Genomic DNA, 26,423 nt, shown 5'->3' with positions numbered 1-26,423 from the left:
GTATTTGATACTGGTTCTCTTGCTCATATTTGCATATCGAAACAGGGGCTACGGATTAAATGAAGATTGGCTAAGGACGAGGTGACAATGCGTGTGGGAAATGGTTCCAAGGTCGATGTGATCGCCGTCGGCACGCTACCTCTACATATACCTTCGGGATTAGTTTTAGACCTAAATAATTGTTATTTGATGCCAGCATTGAACATGAACATTATATATGGATCTTGTTTGATGCGAGACGGTTATTCATTTAAATCAGAGAATAATGGTTGTTCTAGTTATATGAGTAATATCTTTTATGGTCATGCACCCTTGTTGAGTGGTCTATTTTTGTTGAATCTCGATCGTGATGATACACATGTTCATAATATTGAAGCTAAAAGATGCAAAGCTGATAATGATAGTGCAACTTATTTTTGGCACTACCGTTTAGGCCATATCAGTGGAAAGCGCGTGAAGAAACTCCATGCTGACGGGCTTTTCGAATCACTTGATTATGAATCACTTGGTGCTTGCGAACCGTGCCTCATGGGCAAGATGACTAAAACTCCGTTCTCCAGAACAACAGAACGAGCTACTGACTTATTGAAAATAATACATACCGATGTATGCGGTCCAATGAGTGTTGAGGCTCATGGCGGGTTGTCGGGGAAACTGATCCATGAACACCTATGGGACCGGCGGGCCGAGCCCCTTTCGGTTCGGCGGGGGGCGGAGGTCGCACGAAGAGCAGATCGTGGCGAAGCACACGAGCAGTTTACCCAGCTTCGAAGCTCTCCGGAGAGATAATACTCCTACTGCAGTTTGTCTGGTTCTATTGTGTTCTTGCTCGAGAGCGAGCTAAGTGTTTTCTGGCTTACGAAAGAGTTGAACCCCCTCTATGTTGCGCATGGGCCTCCTTTTATACGCTAAAGGGGTCACCGACAGGTGGCAACGCAGAGAAGGGTACAAATGTAAAAAGCGAGGTGGTTGGTATAGTTGCCTGCACAGTGTATCCTACCTAACCCTGACGGCAGGGGACAAGGGCATTAATTGCCCGTCTGCGTCTCCCAAACAGCATAGAAAGGGACCGTCAGGGGCGCCACCGCCTGCCACGATGGCGATCTTGTCAGCATCGCATGCCACTGCACACCCCTGGCTGCACAGCCTCCCGCCACGCGTGCCTGGAAAAGCCCTGAGGGCGACACGTTGGTGGATGCACTGGAGCGCGGGCACAGAGTGGCCGCCTGCCGCGGCAAGCGCCTTGCCGCGGCCATTGTCTTGTCGGGCCCGGAAGCTTGTCGCTCGCCGAGCCTTGCCGGGACGCGCGGCGCGTCGCGGCAAGTTCCTTGAAATGCCTTGGTTGGCCTTCCCGGCAAGCTCCTCTTGCCGGGGCCTTGTCTCCTGAGCTTAAATACTTTGTTCTTGAACGGATCCAAAGGAACCACGGAGGACCTTGGCGGTCGCCCGGCAAGCCTTGCCGCGGGGTGCTGCAACTGCCCGTGCACAAGTTCAGGGTACTAGGGTACCCCTATTCTAGTACACCGACAGGAGCCCCCGGGCCTGGGCCATACACGGTGCCGAGCGCTGTTGGGTCAGGCCCAAAACAGGGCACGGGCACACGCGGCCTGGGCCATGCCGTATCTGACTCCGTATCCACCGCGTCCTCCCTAACGGCACGCGTCGAATGCGGTGTCATGGGAGATATCGTGGGTGGTTTCTTTATTCGGAAGGGCGAAACGTCCGCCCCCTCCCTCTTTATAAGCAGGGGAAATAGGGGCAGTTCGTTCCCCCTTGCTGGTTGCTACTACTCCATCTTCACAAACCTCCGCCGCTCCCCCCTTCTTCTCCAAGCCGAGAGAGAGCAGCGCTCCGCCCCCCCATTGCCACCAGCATCACCAACGCCGCCGACCCCCCCACCACCTCCGCCATGGCTCCGAAAGCCGACAAGGGGAAGGGCGTGAAGTCGGCCGAGGCGCAGCGGCTCGCGGCGCTGCGGAAGGAGTGGGCGATCTTCTCCCCTCAGCTCGGTGTGCAGGAGCTGAGGGAGTACTACTACCTGTTCTGGTCGACGGAGACGCGAGCGCATCCGCGCACGAGGGTACTCCCGGCAACCGCTTTGTAACTGGCTCCAAACGGGTACCCATTCTTCGCGTTGTTCTTCTATTGCGGGCTCTGCCCGCCCTTCTCGGAGTTCTTCTGCGACATAATGAACACCTACGGCCTCCGCCTCCTTGACTTCACCCCCAACGCCGTTATGACTATGGCAGTTTTCCCACATTTGTGCGAGAACTTTGTCGGAGTCCACCCCAATGTAGCCCTTTTCCGCCACTTCTTCATGCCTCGGGTCGAGAGAGGAGAGCCGCTTGCCGGAGGGATCGCCTGGATCTCGAGAGCCGGCAAGAAGGAAGCGTATCTGGAGGGTGAGCTTCGCAGCAAATGGGAGGAGTGGAGAGCGGAGTGGTGCTGGATCGTCGAGGAGAACCCGTAGTCGTTCACTGCCCTGCGCCAAGCCCCAATCGTGCGCGGCAACGATTGGAGCAACGTGGCCCCGGAAGACGAGAGGTTGAAGATCGCCATCACCAGGATCCTTCGCCTTAGGTTTGCCGGGCTCACTGTAGGCGCTGTCGGCACAGATTTCCTTCGCCGCTGCATCGCCCCTTTGCAGGAGAGGGGGAGACCCGCCTGGGAGTTCAAGAACTCGGCGGACATCATGAGGCTGCGGCCGGGCCTCAACTTCAATTTCACCGTCCTGGATCTGGATGCAATGCTCATGGAGTTGTTCAAACGCGATCCCCAGCACCCATTCACGCTACCAAGGAGCGTCGTCCCGTTGTGCAACAACTCGTTGCTTGACCGGATCCGCGCGATGATGCCGTTGTGCGATTCACATGGAATCGCCCCAACTTGGCAAGAACCTGCGGATGACGTTGTGCAAGCGTTCTTCGACGACTTGGTGGAAGTGCCGGTCCGTGCCGACGAACAGAAGAGCCTCACCCGCGATACTACCGACGCGGAGCTGCAGCGCATCGCCACTAGGGCGGAAGAGGCTACGGCAGCAGCTGCCGCGGGCGTATTCGGGTTCACCGTGGAGGAGGCAGAGGCGGCAGAGGCGGCAAGCCTTGCCGAGCGCGAGGAGTTTTCCGGCGAGGAAGAGCCTGCCGCGCCTGAAGACGAGCCGAGCGAGCCCGGCGAGGAGGAGCTTGAACCTTCAGACTACCTGCCGCAGGCGGAGCCCCCGGCCCCGCCAAGAAGGCGTCTTCGCAGGGCCACGGACGTAGCGGGGCGGCAGACGGGTCAACAGTCGCCGAGCCGCACGACACGCTCTACCGTGGCAAGCAATGTTGCCGCGGGAGCGCCTCAGGCTGCTGCTGCGACTGGAGCGGGATCCTCCCAGTCCGCCGCCCCCGTCCCTGCCAAGCGGGCGAGGGAGCCCACTCGCTGCACCGGAGGCGAGCCGGACTTCGATCTTTCCACGCTCAGCTCCGACAACGAAGAAGAAGAGTAAGATCCCCTTGCTGTCCTCGTTGTTCTTCAATTCTTGTTATCTTGTTGCTTTCGTCTTGTATCTGACTCGCTTCGATCTGGATCCATTCCTTTTCAGGATGCTGGCCCAGAGAGCGGCGAAGAGAGCCAAGGCCTCGGTGATTGTCATCGAAGATGGCCCCACCGTGTCAGCAGGGGGTGAGTCTGAGACCACCCTGACGGACCCGGCAGCTACTCCACAAAGCAGCCCCCAGCACAGCCCCCAGCGTAAGTTCACAGTTTGCTTCCTGCTGTCGGGCGCGCATGAGTGCTTTTTCCTTTGCTGATATCTTGATTGTTGACTTGTGTAGGAGCAGAACAGCCTCACCAGGAGCGCCCGGAAGCTGCTCCCAAAGTGCCATCTGCTTCAACTACGCCGCCAAGGGAGGATCCCCCGGCAAGGGAGCATTCTCCGGCAAGGGAGAACTCTCCGGCAAGGGCAGCTCTCCGGCAAGGGACAGCACCAACGACCCTGTGGCGGTTGAGACCGCAACTGCAGATCTTGATACAGGTAACTTTCTTGCCTGAAAACTTCCCTTGGGTTTTTCTTCTTCTGATTTTCACTTTGAGTATTTGCTTGATTTTTCTCCCTTCTTCGTTTTTCAGATCCATCTGCTGCGGAGCCAATGGATATTGAAGACGCCGGCGAGGAAGGCGCGCGTGGCAGCAATGACGACGCCGCCGCCAACGAAGAAGGGGCCGATGCTGATGAGGCCGCCGGCGAAGAGGCCGCCAAGGATGCCGCCGCGGAAGCTGGCGAGGGGTCGGGTGATCGCACTGACGGCCCTGAGGCCGCAGGAGCGCCAGGCGCTGCGCCGACTGCCGATCCCTCCGCCGCTGCCGCGGAGCCAGGCTCCGAAGAGCCCCAGCCCGGCGCCTACTTGAAGGCCGGCGACGATATCTTCATCAAGCTTCCCTGGGCATCAAGCTCCAGGGCGCCGGTCGAAGGAGAAACTTTTGATGAGGAGCTGCTCGCCTCCGCCGGGCTGTCGTTGGTTGATGCACCAAGCAACAGCAGTGGCGAGCCTGAGGAGGAGCAGCTGCTGCGGAAGCTGCTGTCACTCTACCGCGCCCGACAAGCCAAGCTGGCTTCCCGAGAAGCACTTGTCACGAAGGCGGGAGTGGATATGGAGAAGCGCGCAGAGAGCTTCGGGGCCTCAACCAGGAAGCTCTCCGGTCCCTGGCACAGGAGCGGGAGAGACTCGCAGAGGAGCGTACGGCCTTCCTTCTCGAGAAGGCCGAAGCCGAGGAGGAACAAAGGCTTGCTACCGAGAAGCAGTCCGCGCGAGAAGGCGAGTTGGTGCAGCGGAAGGCCAACCTAGAAAGCTACGAGGAGGAGCTCGCCGCGCGTGAGGAAACACTTGGAGGGGCTCTCAAAGAAGCAAGGGATGCTGCCGCAACTGCAGAGGCCGCCAAGAAAGAGCTGGAGGCGAGGGTGGCGCAGCTGGAGGCGAACATCAAGAAGAGCAGTGAGGAGCTTGCCGCGCTTAAGCGTGAGCGCGAGAAGGATGCTGCCGCCCATGGTGAGCTGCAGGGTCTTCTCGCTGAGAGGAGCAAGGAGCTCTGCGCCGCCAAGGACTCCAACGCGGATCTCGAGCTGAAGCTGGCCACGCTGGCTCAGACGCTGGACGGCGCCAAGGAGCGAGAGAAGGTCAAGGCCGACGAGGCGCTGCTGGCGAGCATCACCGTCACCCAGAACGCATTCAAGGAGACTGTGGAGCACTGGACCGAGGGTCTGGTGAACATCGCCGCAGTCATCGATGGGGAGCTGGCGCAGCTGGGGATGGAAGACCTCGGGTACTCTTCCGACGAGCATCTCCAACCTAGCGCCAAGCTCAACCTGTTCTTCAAGGGCGTGGCGACGGCACTCCAGCGACTCCGGGAGAAGATCCCGAAGCAGCTGGCCGACGAGTCGCGCAGGATCTGCGCGGGGGCTCTCCAGAAAGTGCTGATGAAGGTGGCCTTCCGCAACCTAGGCCTCAGCTTCACCAACGTCTTGAAGTCCTTGCCGCCGGATGCCGACGTGGAAGCGCTCAAGGCCCTTGTCGCACCCATTGTGGACAAGGTGAGCGGGATCAAAAGGGTTGAGGGCGACCGCGTAGACTAGGCCATCCGTTTCTTCTTTCTCCTTGTCGCTGCTGGCCATATTATGAAATCAATCTGTTAGGCGCTGCGACAAGTTATCTTGTAACATAACTCTATTCCTGTTATCAATTGCTACGTTACTTCCTTTACTAGATTCCTTCCTTTGTATGTTTTTACCCTACGCTTTTAGGGAACTTGTCGGCGCAGGCACCCGAGCCGCGAGCGCTGAGTGCGGGACGTCAGCAGCCTGCTGGCGGTGCCGCTTCCGACAAGAAACCTTGTCGCGACTAGTTGCAGCACACTTAAGTTGTTGAGCGGACTCAAAACAAAGTAAGGGCGCAACTAGCTACGAGTTGGTTCCTCCGCGCACAGGTTTTCCATACAAAGTACGGTCGTTCAAGGAATATAACTCATAACTTAAAAATTAAAACTAATTGCTCAAACTTTGGCAACTTAGCTTTTCTATCGTTTGCTTCCCGGCAAGGCGAGACTTCCTTAAACGACGCCTGGTCCACACCATTATCTTCTCCTCCCCCCCGGCAAACTTGTGTGCGAGGGACCCTTCCTTTCCTTTGTTGAGAAAATGAAAGAAGAGAAAATAAAGATATGGAGCCTTTCGGCTCGTTATTGCTTACCGAGGGCAGGTGCTGCACAATGTGTCAGATAACGCATGCAAGAAAGAATACAATGCATGAAATTGACAAGATGTGCGGAGCACATGAGCTTTACTTATGCACGGGATCTGCGCCCGGCTTTGTACAAAGGATTACATGCAACATCGGCAAGACTTGTACAAAAGGTGGTTGCCGGAACAGGTTCCGGCAACCGCGCCCTACGGGTAAAACTTACGAAGATGCTCAATGTTCCAGGAGTTGCTCACCGGAATGCCATCTTCGGTCTCAAGGCGGACAGCGCCGGGCCTAGTGACTCGTTTCACCCGATAAGGGCCTTCCCACTTTGGCGTCAACTTGTTGGAATTCTTGGCGGACTGAACGCACCGAAGAACAAGGTCGCCTTCCCCGAAGCTTCTGGCATTAACTTTGCGGCTATAGTAGCGGCGCAAAGCTTGCTGGTATCGAGCAGCTCGTACAGCAGCCTGAAGACGATCCTCCTCAAGGAGCAGCGCGTCATCTTGCCGCAGCTGCTCCTGCTCAAGCTCATCATAAGCGAGCACTTGAGGTGACCCGTAAACGAGTTCCATGGGGAGAACTGCCTCTGCTCCATATACAAGAGCGAAAGGTGTCTGGCCAGTGGCTCGATTTGGCGTCGTTCTGATCGACCAAAGAACCACCGGCAGCTCCTCGATCCAGTTTCTTCCGCACTTGTGCAGCCTGTCGAAAGTCCTGGTCTTGAGCCCGCGCAGCACTTCAGCGTTTGCCCTCTCCGCTTGACCGTTCCTTCTCGGATGAGCAACAGAAGTGAAGCAGACCTTGGCGCCAAGATCTTGGACGTACTGCATGAAGGTGCGGCTCGTGAATTGCGTGCCGTTGTCGGTGATGATCTTGTTAGGGATCCTGAAACGGCAAATAATCGATCTGAAGAACTTGACTGCTGACTGTGCTGTCACCTTCCTCACTGGTTCCACTTCCGGCCACTTTGTGAACTTGTCGATCGCAACGTACAAGTACTCAAAGCCCCCGACAGCTCGGGGAAAGGGGCCGAGGATATCGAGCCCCCAGACCAAAAATGGCCAGGATAAAGGGATCGTCTGGAGAGCTTGAGCTGGCTGGTGTATCTGCTTGGAATGGAACTGGCACGCTTCACACTTGGTTACTTGTGCAGTTGCATCCTGGAGGGCTGTCGGCCAAAAGAAACCTTGCCGGAAAGCTTTGCCGGCAAGTGCTCTTGCGCCAATGTGGTGACCACATATGCCTCCATGTATCTCTGCCAACAGCTTTTGTCCGTCTTCCCGGCAAATACACTTCAATTTCACACCGTTGAGTCTTCTTCTGTATAGTGTGTCATCGACAAACTGGTACATACTTGACTGCCAGGCTACTCTTTCCGCTTCTTCTTGCTCTTCGGAAGTTCTCATGTCTGAAGGAAATGGACAATCTGCTGTGCCCATGCTGGAGCTTGTGGCTCGACAACAAGGACTAAAGGCACTTCTGCTGCTGTGGGAACATCAGCTTCTACGGCAAGAATCTGTGGCTCAGCCGGAGCTTGATGTTCCCCGGCAAGCTTGCCGGAGCAAAGCTTGTCGGGAGCGTCTGCTACGACGGAACAAACCATATGGCTTGCCGGAGCAGACTGCTCCTCAGCATCCTTGGCGTTGATCTTGGGGACCTTCTTGGCGTCGGCTTCAGGGAGCTCTGCCGGAAAATAGTCACCAGAAATCAACTTTCTCTTCTTGCTCTGTCCAGTTGGCGGTGTTACAGATGGTTGAGTCAGCTTGAGCACAAAGATCCCTGGTTCCACAGGTAACTTAAGTGCGGCGCACTTTGACAGGCCATCAGCAATGTCATTCTGAGCTCCTGGAACATGCTCCATCTGTAGGCCGTCAAAGTGCTCTTCTAGCTTTCTCACTTCATCAACATAAGCTTCCATCAACGGACTCTAATAGTTCTTGTTCACTTGGCGGACGACAAGCTGTGAGTCACCCCTGACAATGACCTTCTTGAACCCAAGGTCTACCGCGATCCTGAGACCGGCAAGCAAGCCTTCATACTCTGCAGTATTGTTGGTTGCTTGCTCCTTGGGAAAGTGCATCTGGACTACGTACTTGAGGTGCTCTCCGGTGGGTGCGACAAGGAGCACGCCCGCACCGGCGCCTTGCAGCGAAAAGGCACCATCAAAGTACATCAGCCACTCTTTACTTGCCTCCTTGACGGGGATGCTCGTCTCTGGAGTTTCTTCATCTGGTGTTGGCGTCCACTCTGCTATGAACTCTGCCAATGCCCTGCTTTGGATAGTTGAAGTGCTTTCAAACTTGAGGCCAAAGCTTGATAGTTCCAGCGCCCACTCAACAATCCTGCCTGTTGCTTCTGGATTTTGCAGTATCCTCTTCAGCGGGAAACGAGTGACGACTATGATCTCATGTGCTTGGAAGTAATGGCGCAGCTTTCTCGAGGCCATGAGGAGGCCGAAAAGCAACTTCTGCACACCAGAGTACCTTGATCTAGCCCCCTGCAGAAGGGAACTGACAAAGTAAACTGGGCGCTGCACCATTCTCTTCTGCATCTTCTCATGCTCCTGCGCAGATCTATCCTTGTCGGGACCAGAGCTTGCCGGACCAGAGCTGGTCGGCGAAGCCCCTTGATCGTCGCTGGATGCGTCTGCTGCGGTTGCTGGCTCATCGTATGCCTCCCTCTCCACCACTAACGCAGCACTAACCACTTGATTGGTTGCCGCTATATACAGCAGCAACTTCTCTTGTGGCTTAGGTGCGACAAGTGTTGGAGTGGAGGACAGGTATCTCTTCAAGTCCTGCAGCACAGCCTCCGCCTCCGGAGTCCATTTCATTGGACCTGCCTTTTTCAAGATTTTGAAAAATGGCAGGACGCGCTCAGCAGATCTAGAGATAAACCTGCTGAGAGCAGCCACGCAACCGGCAAGCCTTCATACATCCTTGACGCGCTTTTGTGCTTCAATCTGCTCAATGGCCTTGATCTTGTCGGGATTGGCTTCAATTCCCCTCTGAGACACGAAGAACCCGAGAAGCTTGCCGGAAGGGACTCCAAACACGCACTTCTCGGGGTTGAGCTTGAGGTTGATCTTGCGCAGATTTGCAAATGTTTCGTCTAAATCTTGAATAAGGGTCGCCCTGTCCTTGCTCTTGACCACTATGTCATCCATGTAGGCTTCCACATTTCTGTGCATTTGCGGCTCAAAAGCGTGATGGACTACCCTTGCAAACGTTGAACCAGCATTCTTCAAACCGAAAGGCATCCGTACGAAACAGTACGTGCCACACGGGGTGATGAATGCGGTCTTCTCCTCATCTTCTTCTGCCATGAAGATCTGATGGTATCCTGAGTACGCATCAAGAAACGAAAGCAAGTCACATCCGGCCATGGAGTCAACAATCTGGTCGATGCGCGGCAAGGGAAATGGGTCTTTGGGACATGCTTTATTAACATCGGTAAAGTCGATACAAAGCCTCCATTTCCCGTTAGCCTTGCGCACGACTACAGGATTGGCCAACCACGTAGGATGGAGCACTCCTCTGACAAGGCCTGCTGCTTCCAACTTCTTGATTTCCTCTGCAATGAATTCTTGGCGCTCCATCGCTTTCTTCCTGACTTTCTGCTTGATGGGCCGCGCATGAGGACAAACGGCAAGGTGGTTCTCAATTACTTTCCTGGGAACACCGGGGATGTCAGACGGTTGCCATGCAAACACGTCGACGTTCGCCCGTAGGAAAGCAATGAGCGCGCTTTCCTATTTGGGGTTGAGAGTGGCACTGATGGTGAAGGTACCACCAATGCCGTCCTCCTTGGCGGACACCTTCTTGGTCTCAGGTGGAGCTGCCATTGCCTTCTTACACTTGCCGGTGGAGCTCGATGGTGCGTCCTCGACGGTAGCGCAGCACTCCGAAGAGGTGCGCTTGCCGGAGTGGGCATCAGAACTCTTGCCGGACTTGGTCTTCTTCTTCCCCCCGGGAGCTTCAGCGACAAGTGATTGGCGATCTATTGCGGCTGTTGCTTCCCGGTAGATCTTGTCGGCGCAGATAAGAGCATCCTTCTTGTCGCCAGGGACAGAAATGACACTTACCGGGCCTGGCATCTTCAGCACGTTGTAGGCATAGTGAGAGGCTGCCATGAACTTGGCGAGCGCTGGACGGCCAAGTATCCCATTGTAAGGCAATGGGAAGTCAGCAACGTCAAAAGTGACCCTCTCAGTCCTGAAGTTCAACTCGCTGCCAAATGTTACCGGCAACGTGATCTTTCCCTTTGGCTTACTCCTTCCCGGGTTGATTCCTTGGAACGTGCCGGTCTCTTCGAGCTCGCTGTCAGGGATCTGGAGTTTCTGGAGTACCACGGAGGAGATCAGGTTCAAGCCGGCCCCGCCGTCAACTAACATCTTAGTGACTTTGAGGTTGCGGATAGTTGGCGAAACCAACATCGGCAAGCACCCGACCGTAGTTATGCGATCAGGGTGGTCCTCAATATCAAAGATGATAGGTGTGCCAGACCATTTCAGAGGCTTGCGTGACTCGACGGGTGGTTCTGCTGCATTAACTTCCCGCACCCACTGCTTGAGCTGGCGGTGCGAAGTATGCAGAGAAGCACCGCCGTCAACGCACAGGACCTCTGTGGCTTTCTGGAACTCCTGCTCATCAGTCTCCTCATCATCCATGTCTTCGTTGTCGTCATCTTCATCCTTGTCGCGGCCACGGGGAGGCCTGTCTCCTTGCCGCTGCTTGGCCTTGCCGCGGCGTCCTCCCCGGCCGGGGCGTTTCTTGCCGGATCCTCCAGCACCTTCCTGGGCCTTCTCCTTGTCGCGCCGCTCGTACTCAACCTTTGGTTGCTCAACAAGCTGCTCGACTTTCTTGCAGCTCTGAAGATCGTGGCCCTTGGTGCGGTGGATCTTGCAATACTGTTTGTTGGTGCCGTCTTGCTTATCGGCAGCTGCCGCAGCTGTGGCAACCTCCTTGCCAGAGTTACCAGCTTTGGCTTCCTTGCCAGACTGCTCAACGACTAGCACCTCTTTGCCTTTCTTTTTCCTGTTATTCCGCCGCCGGTTTTTCTTTGCCGGGGCGGCATCCTCACTTTCAGATCCTCCTGCTCCTACATTCTCTCCGGGGAGTCTCTTCCCTTCCTCAGCACGCGCACACTTGTCGGCCAGGGCATATAGCTCACAGACGTCTCTAATCTTGCACATCGCCATCTCCTCCCGCATCCTGCGGTTCCGCACGTTCTGATGGAACGCGCTGATCACCGTGGCAGGGTGGACGTCTGGGATGTTGTGCTGTACGCTGCTGAATCTCTGAATGTACTTGCGCAGGGGTTCTCCTTCCTTCTGGGCGAGCAGATGAAGGTCACTCTCTTGGCCATGAGGTTTGTGGCCGCCTGTGAAGGCGCCGACAAACTGATGGCACAGATCTGCCCAGGAAGAAATGGAGTTGTCCGGCAAGTGCATGAGCCAGGATCTGACATTAAGCTTGAGTACCAGCGGGAAGTAGTTGGCAAGGATATTGTCATCCCATCCCCCTGCAGCCTGCACCGCAATGGTGTAGATGCTGAGGAACTCTGACGGATGCGTCTTGCCGTCGTACTTCTCCGGTACGTCTGGCTTGAAGTTCTTCGTGCTGGGCCACTGGACTCGCCGCAGCTCACGAGTGAACGCAGGGCAACCTACCGCGTACGACAAGTCGCCTGGTTCCCCTGGCGCATGCATGTCAACAGAAGGCCCAACGCGCTTGTCGGATTGACGTCACGCTTCACTTCGGCGCTTGATGCGAGTACGAGCGTCTTCTTGCTGTCGATCGCTAAGAACTTGGCGCTGATCGCGACGAGTTCGTGGATCCGACGATGCGGTGGAGTCGCTGTCGAGGTGGATCCGGCGAGTCGGCGATCTTGGCCTTTGGGGTGGAGATTGCATGGCGGTTGCTCCCCCACCAATTTCGTCGCCACCGGCTCACGCCTGGCAACCCTGCCGCGGCGGCGACGTGCTCGGCTGCCGCGGAGTGTCACCGTTGGCATAGCCGATGAGACTTTGAATGGTGGCCCTCCATTCGTCGATCTTCTCCGACGTCGGAGGGTAATCCAGGAGCAGTTGAGCTCGTGCCAAAGCTTCTGCCAGAGTGGTGGGTGGCAGTGGCGGACAGCGCGAGGAGCTGGATGTGCTCGGACTTCTAACTATGTTAGAAGGAGCAGTATCCCGTCCAGGCGACCGCGTCTCACTCGTGCCAGCGTGTTGGCGTGCATGCTGGTCTTGAGCGCCCCGGGATCCACCAGCTTGATCTTGGCCCAACAAACGTATGGTACTGCGAGTACCATGACGCTGTTGGTCCTGCGCCTCTTGAGATGGGCGCGGAACAATCACGGACGTTGAGGTCTGCGCCGCCTTGCCCTTGGACCTGGCAGCGTCGTGAGTTTCCTTGTCGACGCCCGTCTTTCCGCCGACGTCTCCCCCACGACCTGTTTGCTCCGGTGGCGGTGGGATCAACACGGACGGAGCGGCTGCCTCCGAAGCCTTCTTCTTCGGTGGCATGTTGATGATGAAAATGAAGATCTAGCTCGTGTGCACGCCGGATCAGGTTCACACAATCTCGACGCCCCCTACCTGGAGCGTCAAAGATGTCGGGGAAACTGATCCACGAACACCTATGGGACCGGCAGACCGAGCCCCTTTCGGTTCGGCGGGGGGCAGAGGTCGCACGAAGAGCAGATCGAGGCGAAGCACACGAGCAGTTTACCCAGCTTCGGAGCTCTCCGGAGAGATAATACTCCTACTGCTGCTTGTCTGGTTCTATTGTGTTCTTGCTCGAGAGCGAGCTAAGTGTTTTCTGGCTTACGAAAGAGTCGAACCCCCTCTACGTTGTGCATGGGCCTCCTTTTATACGCTAAAGGGGTCACCGACAGGTGGCAACACAGAGAAGGGTACAAATGTAAAAAAGCGAGGTGGTTGGTACAGTTGCCTACACAGTGTATCCTACCTAACCCTGACGGCAGGGGACAAGGGCATGAATTGCCCGTCTGCGTCTCCCAAACAGCGTAGAAAGGGACCGTCAGGGGTGCCACCGCCTGCCACGATGGCGATCTTGTCAGCATCGCATGCCACTGCGCACCCCTGGCTGCACAGCCTCCCGCCACGCGTGCCTGGAAAAGCCCTCAGGGCGACACGTTGGTGGATGCGCTGGAGCGTGGGCACAGAGTGGCCGCCTGCCGCGGCAAGCGCCTTGCCGCGGCCGTTGTCTTGGCGGGCCCGGAAGCTTGTCGCTCGCCGATCCTTGCCGGGACGCGCGGCGCGTCGCGGCAAGTTCCTTGAAATGCCTTGGTTGGCCTTCCCGGCAAGCTCCTCTTGCCGGGGCCTTGTCTCCTGAGCTTAAATACTTTGTTCTTGAACGGCTCCAAAGGAACCACGGAGGACCTTGGCGGTCGCCCGGCAAGCCTTGCCGCGGGGTGCTGCAATTGCCCGTGCACAAGTTCGGGGTATTAGGGTACCCCTATTCTAGTACACCGACACGGGTATTGTTATTTTCTTACCTTCACAAATGATTTGAGCAGATATGGTTATATCTATTTAGTGAACCATAAGTCTGAAACATTGGAGAAGTTCAAAGAATTTTAGAGTGAAGTGGAAAATCATTGTAACAAGAAAATAAAGTTTCTACGATCTGATTGTGGAGGTGAATATTTGACTTACGAGTTTGGTCTTCATTTGAAACAATGTGGAATAGTTTCACAATTTAAGCCACCTGGAACACCACAGCAAAATGGTGTGTCTGAACGTCGTAACCATACTTTATTGGATATGGTGCGATCTATGATGTCTCTTACTAATTTACCGCTATCGTTTTGGGGTTATGCCTTAGAGACGGCTGCATTCAGTTTAAATAGGGCACCATCAAAATCCGTTGAGACGATGCCTTATGAACTGTGGTTTGGCAAGAAACCAAAGTTGTCGTTTCTTAAAGTTTGGGGTTGTGATGCTTATGTGAAAAAGCTTCAACCTAATAAGCTCTAACCCAAATCGGAGAAGTGCGTCTTCATAGGATACCCAAAGGAAACTGTTGGGTACACCTTCTATCACATATCCAAAGGCAAGATATTCGTTGTTAAGAATGGATCCTTTCTAGAGAAGGAGTTCCTCTCGAAAGAAGTGAGTGGGAGGAAAGTAGAACTTGATGAGGTAATTGTACCTTCTCCCAAATTGGAAAGTAGTTCATCATAGAAATCAATTCTAGTGATTCCAACACCAATTAGTGAGGAAGCTAATGATGATAATCATGAAACTTCAGATCAAGTTACTACAGAACCTCGTAGGTCTTCCAGAGTACGATCCGCACCAGAGTGGTACGGTAATCCTGTTCTGGAAGTCATGTCACTAGACCATGGTGAACCTACGAACTATGAGGAAGTGATGATGGGCCCAGATTCCGCGAAATGGCTTGAGGCCATGAAATATGATATGGGATCCATGTATGAGAACAAAGTGTGGACTTTGGTGGACTTTCCCGATGATCGGCAAGCCAAAGAAAATAAATGGATCTTCAAGAAGAAGATTGATGCTGACGGTAATGTTACTGTCTACAAAGCTTGACTTGTTGCGAAAGATTTTTGACAAGTTCAACGAGTTGACTATGATGAGACTTTCTCACTCGTAGCGATGCTTAAGTCTGTCCGAATCATGTTAGCAATTGTTGCATTTTATGATTATGAAATTTGGCAGATGGATGTCAAAACTGCATTCATGAATGGATTTCTGGAAGAAGAGTTGTATATGATGCAACCAGAAGGTTTTGTCAATCCAAAGGGTGCTAACAAAGTGTGCAAGCTCTAGCGATCCATTTATGGACTGGTGCAAGCCTCTCGGAGTTGTAATAAACGCTTTGATAGTGTGATCAAAGCATATGGTTTTTTACAAACTTTTGGAGAAGCCTGTATTTACAAGAAAGTGAGTGGGAGCTCTGTAGCAAATCTAATATTATATGTAGATGACATATTCTTGATTGGAAATGATATAGAATTTCTGGATAGCATAAAGGGATACTTGAATAAGAGTTTTTCAATGAAAGACCTCGGTGAAGCTGCTTACATATTGGGCATCAAGATCTATAGAGATAGATCAAGACGCTTAATTGGACTTTCACAAAGCACATACCTTGATAAAGTATTGAAGAAGTTCAAAATGGATCAATCAAAGAAAGGGTTCTTGCCTGTGTTACAAGGTGTGAAATTGAGTCAGACTCAATGCCCGACCACTATAGAAGATAGAGAGAAAATGAAAGTCATTCCCTATGCTTCAGCCATAGGTTCTATCATGTATGCAATGTTGTGTACCAAACCTGATGTGTGCCTTGCTATAAGTAATGCAGGCAGGTACCAACGTAATCCCGGAGTGGAGCACTGGACAACGGTCAAGAACATCCTGAAATACCTGAAAATGACTAAGGATATGTTTCTTGTTTATGGAGGTGACAAAGAGCTCGTCGTAAATGGTTACGTCAATGCAAGCTTTGACACAAATCCGGATGACTCTAAGTCGCAATCTGGATACGTATTTTTATTGAATGGAGGAGCTGTCAGTTGGTGCAGTTCCAAGCAGAGCATCGTGGTGGGATCTACGTGTGAAGTGAAGTACATTGCTGCTTCGGAAGCAGCAAATGAATGAGTCTAGATGAAGGAGTTCATATCTGATCTAGGTGTCATACCTAGTGCATCGGGTCCAATGAAAAATCTTTTGTGACAATACTGGTGCAATTGCCGTGGCAAAGGAATCCAGATTTCACAAGAGGACCAAGGACATCAAGAGATGCTTGAATTCCATCCGTCATCAAGTGTCAGAAGGGGACATAGAGATTTGCAAGATACATACGGATCTAAATGTTGCAGACCCATTGACTAAGCCTCTTCCATGAGCAAAACATGATCAACACCCAAACTCCATGGGTGTTAGAATCATTACTTTGTAATCTAGATTATTGACTCTAGTGCAAGTGGGAGACTGAAGGAAATATGCCCTAGAGGCAATAATAAAGTTATTATTTATTTCCTTATTTCATGATAAATGTTTATTATTCATGCTAGAATTGTATTAACCGGAAACTTAGTACATGTGTGAATACATAGACAAAACATAGTGTCCCTAGTATGCCTCTACAAGACTAGCTCGTTAATCAAAGATGATTATGTTTCCTAACCATAGGCATGTGTTGTCATTTGACGAACGGGATCACATCATTAGGAGAATGATGTGATGGACATGACCCGTCCGTTAGCTTAGCATTATGATCATTACAGTTTCATTGCTACTGCTTTCTTCACGACTTATACATGTTCCTCGGACTATGAGATTATGCAACTTTATAATACCGTAAGAACACCTTGTGTTCTATCAAACGTCACAACCTAAATGGGTGATCATAAAGATGCTCTACAGGTGTCTCCGAAGGTGTTTGTTGGGTTGGCATAGATCGAGATTAGGATTTGTCACTCCGTGTTTCAGAGAAGTATCTCTGGGCCCTCTAGATAATGCTCATCACTATAAGCCTTGCAAGCAATGTGACTAATGAGTTAGTTGGGGATGAAGTATTACGGAATGATTAAAGAGACTTGCCAGGAACAAGATTGAACTAGGTATGATGATACCTACGATCGAATCTCGGGCAAGTAACATACCGATGACAAAGGGAACAACATATGTTGGTATGCCGTTTGACCGATAAATATCTTCGTAGAGCATGTAGGAGCCAATATGAGCATCCAGGTTCCGCTATTGGTTATTGACCAGAGATGTGTCTCGGTCATGTGTACATAGTTCTCGAACCCGTAGGGTCCGCACGCTTAACGTTTGATGACGATATGTAATATAAGTTATGTTTTTTATGACCGAAGTTTGTTCGGAGTCCCGGATAAGATCACAGACGTGAAAAGGAGACTCGAAATGGTCGAGACATAAAGATTGATATATTGAACTATGTTATTCGGAGACCGGAAGTGTTCCGAGTGGTTTCGGGTAAAAATGGAGTGCCGGAGGGGTTACTGGGACCCCCAGGGGAACTAATGGGCTACCATGGGCCTTAGTGGAGAGAGAGGAGGGCGGCCAGGGCACACCCCCCCTAGCAATCCTAATTGCACAAGGGAAAGGGGGGCGGCGCCCCCTTTCCTACTCCCTCTCCCTCTCCTTCCTTCCCCTTCTCTTCCTTGTAGGAGAATCCTACTAGGACTAGTAGTCCTAGTAGGACTCTTCCTCTTGGGAGCGCCCCCTAGGGCCGGCCGGCCTCGCCTCCCTCCTTTATATATGAGGGTAGGGGGCACCCTAGAACACACAAGTTTCTCTTAACCGTGTGCGGTGCCCCCTCCATAGTTACACACCTCGATCGTACCATCGTAGTGCTTAGGCGAAGCCCTGCACCGGTAACATCATCATCACCGTCGCTACACCGTCGTGCTGACGAAACTCACTCGAGTCCTTAACTAGATCAAGAGAACGAGGGACATCATCGAACTGAACGTGTGCTGAACGCGGAGGTGTCGTACGTTCGGTACTTGAATCAGCTAGATTGCGAAGAACTTCGACTACATCAACCGCGTTACTAAACGCTTCCGCTTTCGGTCTATAAGGGTACGTCGACACACTCTCCCCTCTCGTTGCTATGCATCTCCTAGATAGATCTTGCGTGATCTTAGGATTTTTTTTTGAAATTAGTGCGTTCCCCAACAATGGAGATGCCCATCAATAGATATCAATGTGAGTGAGTAGGGATTGCCATGCAATGGATGCACTAGAGCTATAAGTGTATGAAAGCTCAAAAAGAAACTAAGTGGATGTGCATCCAACCTGCTTGCTCATGAAGACCTAAGGCGATTTGAAGAAGCCCATCGTTGGAATATACAACCCAAGTTCTATAATGAAAAATTCCCACTAGTATATGAAAGTGACAAAATAGGAGACTCTCTATATCATGAAGATCATGGTGCTACTTTGAAACAGAAGTGTGGTAAAAGGATAGTAGCATTACCCCTTCTCTCTTTTTCTCTCATTTTTTTTTGTTTTTTGTTTTTTGGGGCATTCTCTCTTTTTTTGGCCTCTTTTTTTAATATTTTTTTCGTCCGGAGTCTCATTCCGACTTGTGGGGAAATCATAGTCTCCATCATCCTTTCCTCACTGGGAAAATGCTCTAATAATAAAGATCATCACACTTTTATTTACTTACAACTCAAGAATTACAACTCGGTACTTAGAACAAAAATATGACTCTATGTGAATGCCTCCGGCGGTGTACCGGGATGTGCAATGAATCAAGAGTGACATGTATGAAGGAATTATGGAAGGTGGCTTTGCAACAAATACAATGTCAACTACATGATCATGCAAAACAATATGATAATGATGAAGCGTGTCATAATAAATGGGACGGTGGAAAGTTGCATGGCAATATATCTCGGAGTGGCTATGGAAATGCCATAATAGGTAGGTATGATGGCTGTTTTGAGGAAGGTATATGGTGGGTGTATGGTACCGGCGAAATTTGCGTAGTATTAGAGAGCCTAGCAGTGGTGGAAGGGTGAGAGTGCGTATAATCCATGGACTCAACATTAGTCATAAAGAACTTACATACTTATTGCAAAAATCTATTAGTCATCGAAACAAAGTACTACGTGCATGCTACTAGGGGAATGGTTGGTATGAGTTAACCATCGTGCGATCCTGACCTCCACACAAAGGATGACAATCAATAAACAAATCATGCTCCGACTTCATCACATAACGGTTCAGCATACGTGCATGCTACGAGAATCACAAACTTTAACACAAGTATCTCTCAAATTCACAATTAATCCACTAGCATGACTCTAATATCATCATCTTCATATCTCAAAACAATCATAAGGAATCAAACTTCTCATAGTATTCAATGCACTTTATATGAAAGTTTCTATTATATCCCTCTTGGATGCCCATCATATTAGGACTAAATTCATAACCAAAGAAAATTACCTTGATGTTTAAGAGACTCTCAAAATAATATAAGTGAAGCATGAGAGTTCATCTATTTCTTCAAAATAAAACCACCACCATGCTCTAAAAAGATATAAGTGAAGCACTAGAGCAAATGACAAACTACTCCAAAAGATATAAGTGATGATCAATGAGTAGTCGAATAATTATGTAACTATGTGAAGACTCTCTAACATTTAAGAATTTCAGATCTTGGGATATTATTCAAACATCAAGGAAAAGAAATAAAATAAAATGATGCTCCAAGCAAAACACATATCATGTCGTGAAAAAAATATAGCACCAAGTAAAGTTACTGATGAACGAAGACGAAAGACGGGATGCGATCCGGGGCATCCCCAAGTCCTTGAATATTACCTTGGGGTGCCTTGGGCATCCCCAAGGTTAGGATCTTGCCACTCCTTATTCCATAGTCCATCAAAACTTCACCCAAAACTTGAAAACTTCACAACACAAAACTCAACAGAAGATCTCATAAGCTCCGTTAGTATAAGAAAATAAATCACCACTTTTCGTACTGTTGTGAACTCATTGTAAATTCATATTGGTGTAATATCTACTGTATTCAAACTTCTCTATGGTTCATACCCTCCAATAAAACTCATAGATTCATCAAACTAAGCAAACAACACAATGAAAACAGAATCTGTCAAAAACAGAACAGTTTGTAGTAATATGGAAACTTTCCCTACTTCTGTAACTCCAAAAATTCTGAAACAAAGTAGTACCACCTGAGAAATTTTTTCCCCAATACATAGGAAAAAGAATCAGGTCCAAAGCACATTTTAATTAGATTCTGGAAATTATTTACTGAGCGCAAAAGTTTCTGATTTTCAGCAGGATCAACACAACTTTCACCACCAGCTATCCTACAGGCTTTACTTTAGGGTAGTGTAATCATGTGGACACACAAAAGCTATAAAACATGATTAGTAGAGTAGTATAATCATGTGGACACACAAAAAACTGTAGGGTTAAATATTGGGTTGTCTCCCAACAAGCGCTTTTCTTTAATGCCTTTCTAGCTAGGCATGATGATTTCAATGATGCTCACATAAAAGATAAGAATTGAAACATAATGGGAGCATCATGAAGCATATGACTAGAACATTTAAGTCTAACCCACTTCCTATGCATAGGGATTTTTTGAGCAAACAACTTATGGGAACAAGAATCAACTAGCATAGGAAGGCAAAACAAGCATAACTTCAAGATTTTCAACAAATAGAGAGGAAACTTGATATTATTGAAATTCCTACAAGCATATACTCCTCCCTCATAATAATTTTCAGTAGCATCATGAATGAATTAAACAATATAACTATCACATAAAGCATTCTTTTCATGATCTACAAGCATAGAAAATTTACTACTTGAAAGTGCGTTACAACGACTAGAGGGGAGGGTGAATAGACGATTTTTATGAATTCTTCACTGAGGAATTTCAGGGTGAGGAAATTCCTAAGCGAAGAACTACTTGCAGCAGAATAAGTACTCAGGTGTAAGCATAACAGAGCAACAACATAGTCATCATGATGAAATGAAGGACAAACACAGAGTACAGAAAGCGTAAACACATGATAAGCAGGACGAAGGCAAACTGACTGAAGAAATAGGATTGAGGAATTAGAGAAAGTCTTCATTCGAAGTCTTCAAACAGTAATGATCAGGTTCATCAACACATAACTAAGGAAATGAAAGGGTTGAGGAAATAGAACCAGTTGGCTTGGTGAAGATAATGATTTGGTAGACCAGTTCCAACTACTGTGACAGGTGTACGTTTGGTTGGAGCGGCTGAGTATTTAAACTCGAGGACACATAGTCCTCATTGTATTCTCCTTGAGCTAAGATCACACAGACCTCGCCCAATAGTAGTGGTAAGTATTCACAGGTGACTTCCAAACCTTCACAGACTTGGTCACTCGGCAATCCACAATTCCTCTTGGATGCTCAGACCATGATGCCTAACCGTTTGGAGGATACACAGTCCTCAAAGGTAACAAGTGTCGGTTCCACACAGGAACAATCTCTTCAGTGATGCTTTATCACTTTAGGGTTTGTAGGTTTGGGTTTGGGATTTGGGTTTTACTCACTTGATGATTTTCACTCAAAGTCCTCGGAGGATGGGATACTGTCAAATGACAAGTGTCAGTTTCTCTCGGAGGAGCCAACCAGCTAGTGGTTGTAGGGGGCGGCTATTTATAGCCTAGGGAGCAGCCCGACATGATAAGACATAAATGCCCTTTTCTGATATGACCGTTAGGTGGTAGGATATTTTGGACAGCTGGCGCGTGGCACAGCAACGGTCGGATTTGAGGTTCGAATTCCTCAGGGCTATCATGTTCCTCACTGTGTAGGCAATTCGCACTGGCGAATTCCTAACTCCTCAGTCAAAACAAATTCCTCAGAGACCAGAAGATCTCCGTCTCTGTCACTGAAGAAATTGACTGAACTGATATGAGATTTCCAATGGCTTCACTCGAAGGATTGGTTAGGTGTAGGATTTTGAGATGAGCATCACTTGGAAATCGGTTTCCTAAGTATTACCTCAACCCCCTTTAACAGTACGGTGTTTCCTATGACTCAAGAAAGAGAAAATGAGACTACAAAAACAAAAGTCTTCATGCTTCAGATTCCTCGTATGAATATTGAAGTCTTCAAGGTCACACCAATTTCTTCACTTTCAAAGTCTTTAGGAGAACCAAAGTCTTTAGCCGAAGACATTAATTTTTAGGGGTCGACTTTCACTGTAAATATCAAACTCCTCATTGACTTATAGAGCCTGTGTACACTCACAAACATATTAGTCCCTTAACTTATAAGTCTTCAATACACCAAAATCACTAAGGGGCACTAGATGCACTTACAATCTCCCCCTTTTTGGTGATTGATGACAATATAGGTTAAGTTTTCAACGGGGATAAACATATGAATTGAAAGTGCTCAGTATTGAGGAATTTGATTGCAAGAGATAGAAGAACCCCCCTTGAAGATGTGCATAGTGATGAATTTGCTTTTGAAGCAATGCACATTTGAAGAGTAGAATCATGGAGAACTCCCCCTATATCTTGTAATTCATACACGTGTTTAACATATGGAATAAAGAATTTGAAATGCATGATGAAATATGGTGACTGATGTAATTCAGCATGTGTGCATAACATTAATGAGGAAATAGCATGCAGAAAAACAGAGCAAAAGTATCAGGTCACCATCGGACTTAAGTTTACAACTTTGTCGAGGAATTGTCACGACAGATGTCCTAGTGTGAGGACTTAGTTGTGAGGCCAACGCATCTATGCGGTAGCTTGAAGGGGTTGAGCAGAATCGAGAGACGCAACACAAGACAAGGATTTAGATAGCTTCGGGCCCTGGGAAACATCATCCGGTAAAAACCCTACATGCTGTTTGTGGCTAGGTCTCATTATCATCACGAGGGAGTCGCCGTAAACCGGCTCTTTGTGTCTAGCCATAGAGATTGTTTCTTCTTACTTGTCCCCCTTTGGGGAGCCCCGCCCCTCCTTATATATGTTCAAGGGGCGGTTTACATGACTAGTCCTAGTTGGATTAGGATTACTCTATTACAAGTGGAGTCCTAGTCTTGCTTCCTTTGTAGGAGACTATTCCTTGTGCTTTCCTCATAAACGGGCCCACCATAACATGAACCGGCCTTCCATAAACCGCCTTCTGGGCCATTGGGTCTTGTCGTTCCTCTGACCTGCTCGCCGGGTCACCCATGAGTCTCCAGGCTCGGGCGGGTCACTTAGTGAGTCCTCCAGTCAGGGCAGGTCATTAGTGAGTCGCCAAGTCCGTCCAGGTTATACTTCCGGCCGGGTTACGCTGCGGGGTATATCCCTGACATTAGCCCCCCAGTTTAATTTGGATTTATCCATGTTAAACTGATCTGCAACATAAACACAAGAACAAATTTGACAGGTTGTGCTCCGGGTTAAATGTTTTGTAAGCTGGCACCTGATCATCCTTAAGTCCTTGTCATTTCCTCTTTCTAGAAAATCCGGGTCAATAGAACAGCTTCATAATCAATTTGCTTGTAGAAAAATATTGTAAATAAAGAATCCATTTGACTTGGCCTTCAATACTCTGACTTGAAAAAATATTGGTCTTCAAATATTCAACTGATATTCATCCGGCTTGAAAATATAAAACTTGTCGATCTATAATTTCCAGAATCACCGGGTTATAAAAACTGATAATTCCAGGTCATGATTGTTTCCAATGCTAGTTCATGATTATTGCCAACGCCGGTTCATGATTGTTGCAGACACTGATTCATAATGACTGGTGATGCCGGGTCAATCTGGTTTGCTCAAAACTGAAAATTGGTAGATATTTCTCCCTTATATCCATATTACCTGTAGCCTCCAAGTCTTGAACAGAACAAAGTGATGATTTGAGATTTGTTTCCATATAATTACTGCCACTTCGAAGAAATCCATGTTATTCATCTCAGTCACTAGTAAAAACTGAATACTCCATATATGTAGCCCCCAAGTGTCGGGTTGTCATGCTTGCAGCAACCTGGGACTTGAAATTGCCTTATGTTCATAAAAACTTCAACCAGTGTATCCCCCAAGGGCTGGGTCATTATGCAATAATGAGCAGGGACTTTGTAAATATAATCATGTAGATTTGAGCAGTGATGTGTAGCCCCTAAGGGCCGGGTCATTATGCAATAATGAGCTGGGACTTGATATATATTTTTTTAATGAAAATAACATCTTATAATGTAGCTTCCATCGTAGGGCTTGAACCCACGTCCACAAGGTTAAGAGCTTTGTGCTCTATCAACTAATCAATGGACCCTTCAAAATAATGGATTTAACTTATGTACCTTGAATTGTTGATAGGAGCAATTGGTAGCCCCCAAGGGCCGACTCATTATGATGTGATGAGTTGGATCTTCAATAAGGCTAGTAAAAATGACTTTGCATTAGCCCCCAAGTGTCATGGTGCATGCTTGCAGCGACATGAGACTTGCATATTTGATGTAATCTCAACTTCAATAATGTAGCCCCCAAGTGTCGGGTCGTAAGCCTGCAGTGACTCGGGACTATTCCTTTGTAGAATAAATCATACCCATTGATAAGATAATATAAGATAATATCCATTACGCTGAAGCGACTTTGAAAATCTCAATCAAAATATTGGTTATTTATAACCATAATAAAAATCCAGCCATGTTGGCTATTAAAAATTGGAATAATATACCCAATGATTTATAAGCGCATGATCCCAATGGCACAATCCAAATATATACTGGCGACTTATAGTCCAAAGCCAGGCCGGGTTAACGAACACCGGATAATTTCTCATCATATACTAGCAACTTATCGGTTTAAAGCCAGGCCGGGTTAATAAACGCTGGTGATTTATAATTATGCTTTATTTAACCTATTTCTGCATACAACAAGTTTAAAGTGTCCTGGAGGTTTACCGTCGGACGTGCCATAATGCCCAACATATAACCTGGGTTTATAACCAAGGCTGTACTTAAGAATAATCAAATATGAAATATATCATACCTGTGACATTGAATCACATCATTGGTTTACCAACTTTTTGTAGAAGGGTGATGACTCAAATCTTGAGTATCGATAACTCTTCCCATAGTTTGCCGGTTTATGATAAAAACCGTACCGGTTTGTAATAAACACCGGATTATCCATATATAACACTGGTGACTTGTAGTCGAAACCAGACCGGGTCAATAAGCACCGGATTATAACTAATCATGTACTTACAACTTGTAGTTGAAAGCCAAGCCGGGTCAATAAACGCCGGTTTATCATAAATATTATAAATATCATCAAAGGAGAAAAGAAACTTGGCAAATAAAAGCATATGAAAACTTGTAGTCGAGGCTTTTCATGGGCTACCAGGCCACTGAGTTAAACCATTTCACAAAGCCTTTTAAGATGGACCTCAATCTTTAACCAATCATCGTTTTAACTTTGACAAGTTCGGGGTCTATGAGATTGACTTGTCAAACGTTTGGCGGGTCATACCAGGTTTACCTGGACGGAGTGGCTTACTTAAAGAAGGCAGGATAACCCGGGGTTTTAGGTGAATACACCTGGCTTCTAACCCGTGGCTTGATAGCCTATTACAAGTGTAGATTCTTTGTTCATTGCGAAGCAAAGAATCCCCAAGCAATATTTTGAGTTGTGCTCAGTGGGTGCCTATGTTTGAGTTGTGCTTTTGCAACACTCTCTTTGGCCCCTAAGTAAATTCCCTGGTGGCCTTACGCCGATCAAGAGGTGTAGCTATGGTTCGAATATGACCAAGCCCCCAAGTGATCAATAATATGATAAGCCAATAAGGCAGATACCCATGTTTGAACCGGGCATCATGGCAACAGGTCCTCTTCGGCAACCTTTAACTTTTTGCAAGAGATAAATTCTTCTTGAACCGGGATCCTGAACTGGATATTGAGAGCTTCAAAGCTTTATGGGAGACATCTTTCCCTTGAACTGGATCTTAAACCGGAATCTTCATTTTTAGCCGGAAATTTTCTGACGGCCTTTAAACTCGAATTTGCGAGAGATTAATTCTTTTTGAACCGGAAGTTCTTAAACCGGAATTGAGAGCCTTAGAGCCTTGTGCGAGAACAGATTTCCCTTGAACCGGATTTTAAACCGGCATTCTTCATTTTGAACTGGAAAATTTCTGACGGCCTTTAAATTTCATCAATATGGTAGTAGCCTCCGGGACCGGGTTATCTTTCCCTCCAACGTCCTGGGGTTCTTGAATTCACTGAAAACCGGCAACATTTGCCGAGTCATATCATTGTAGCCCCCGAGTCTCAAGGCGACTCAAGGAGTTGGCTTGAGATTCTCCATATTTGACCGTGATATAAACTGGTATAAGTTGTATATCATTGGTGTTGATAGCACGATGTGAATCCACAGAAGGTTGAGGTGACTGCGGCGGATTATAAATGATCCTGTATGAGCCGTGTCAGCAACTCGGCCAATGGTTCCTTCCAACAGGCTATTTGAAGTTATCCAAACTGTAGTGGCAACTTGTGCGCCTGCCCATTGAGCCACCCAGTGCAGACGGCGGTTGATAGTATATGATAATTTGCCTCCATTTTGTTGAAAGAAAACTGGGCTACCCAAGTTGAGACTTGCTCAAGCTCAATAAACAGCTCATGCAGACAGGTGCAGCCCGGTATGTTGATGTAG

This window comes from Triticum dicoccoides, chromosome 1B (assembly GCF_002162155.2).
Source record: "Triticum dicoccoides isolate Atlit2015 ecotype Zavitan chromosome 1B, WEW_v2.0, whole genome shotgun sequence".
NCBI classification, from domain to species: domain Eukaryota; kingdom Viridiplantae; phylum Streptophyta; class Magnoliopsida; order Poales; family Poaceae; genus Triticum; species Triticum dicoccoides.
This window is presented reverse-complemented; position numbering follows the sequence as displayed.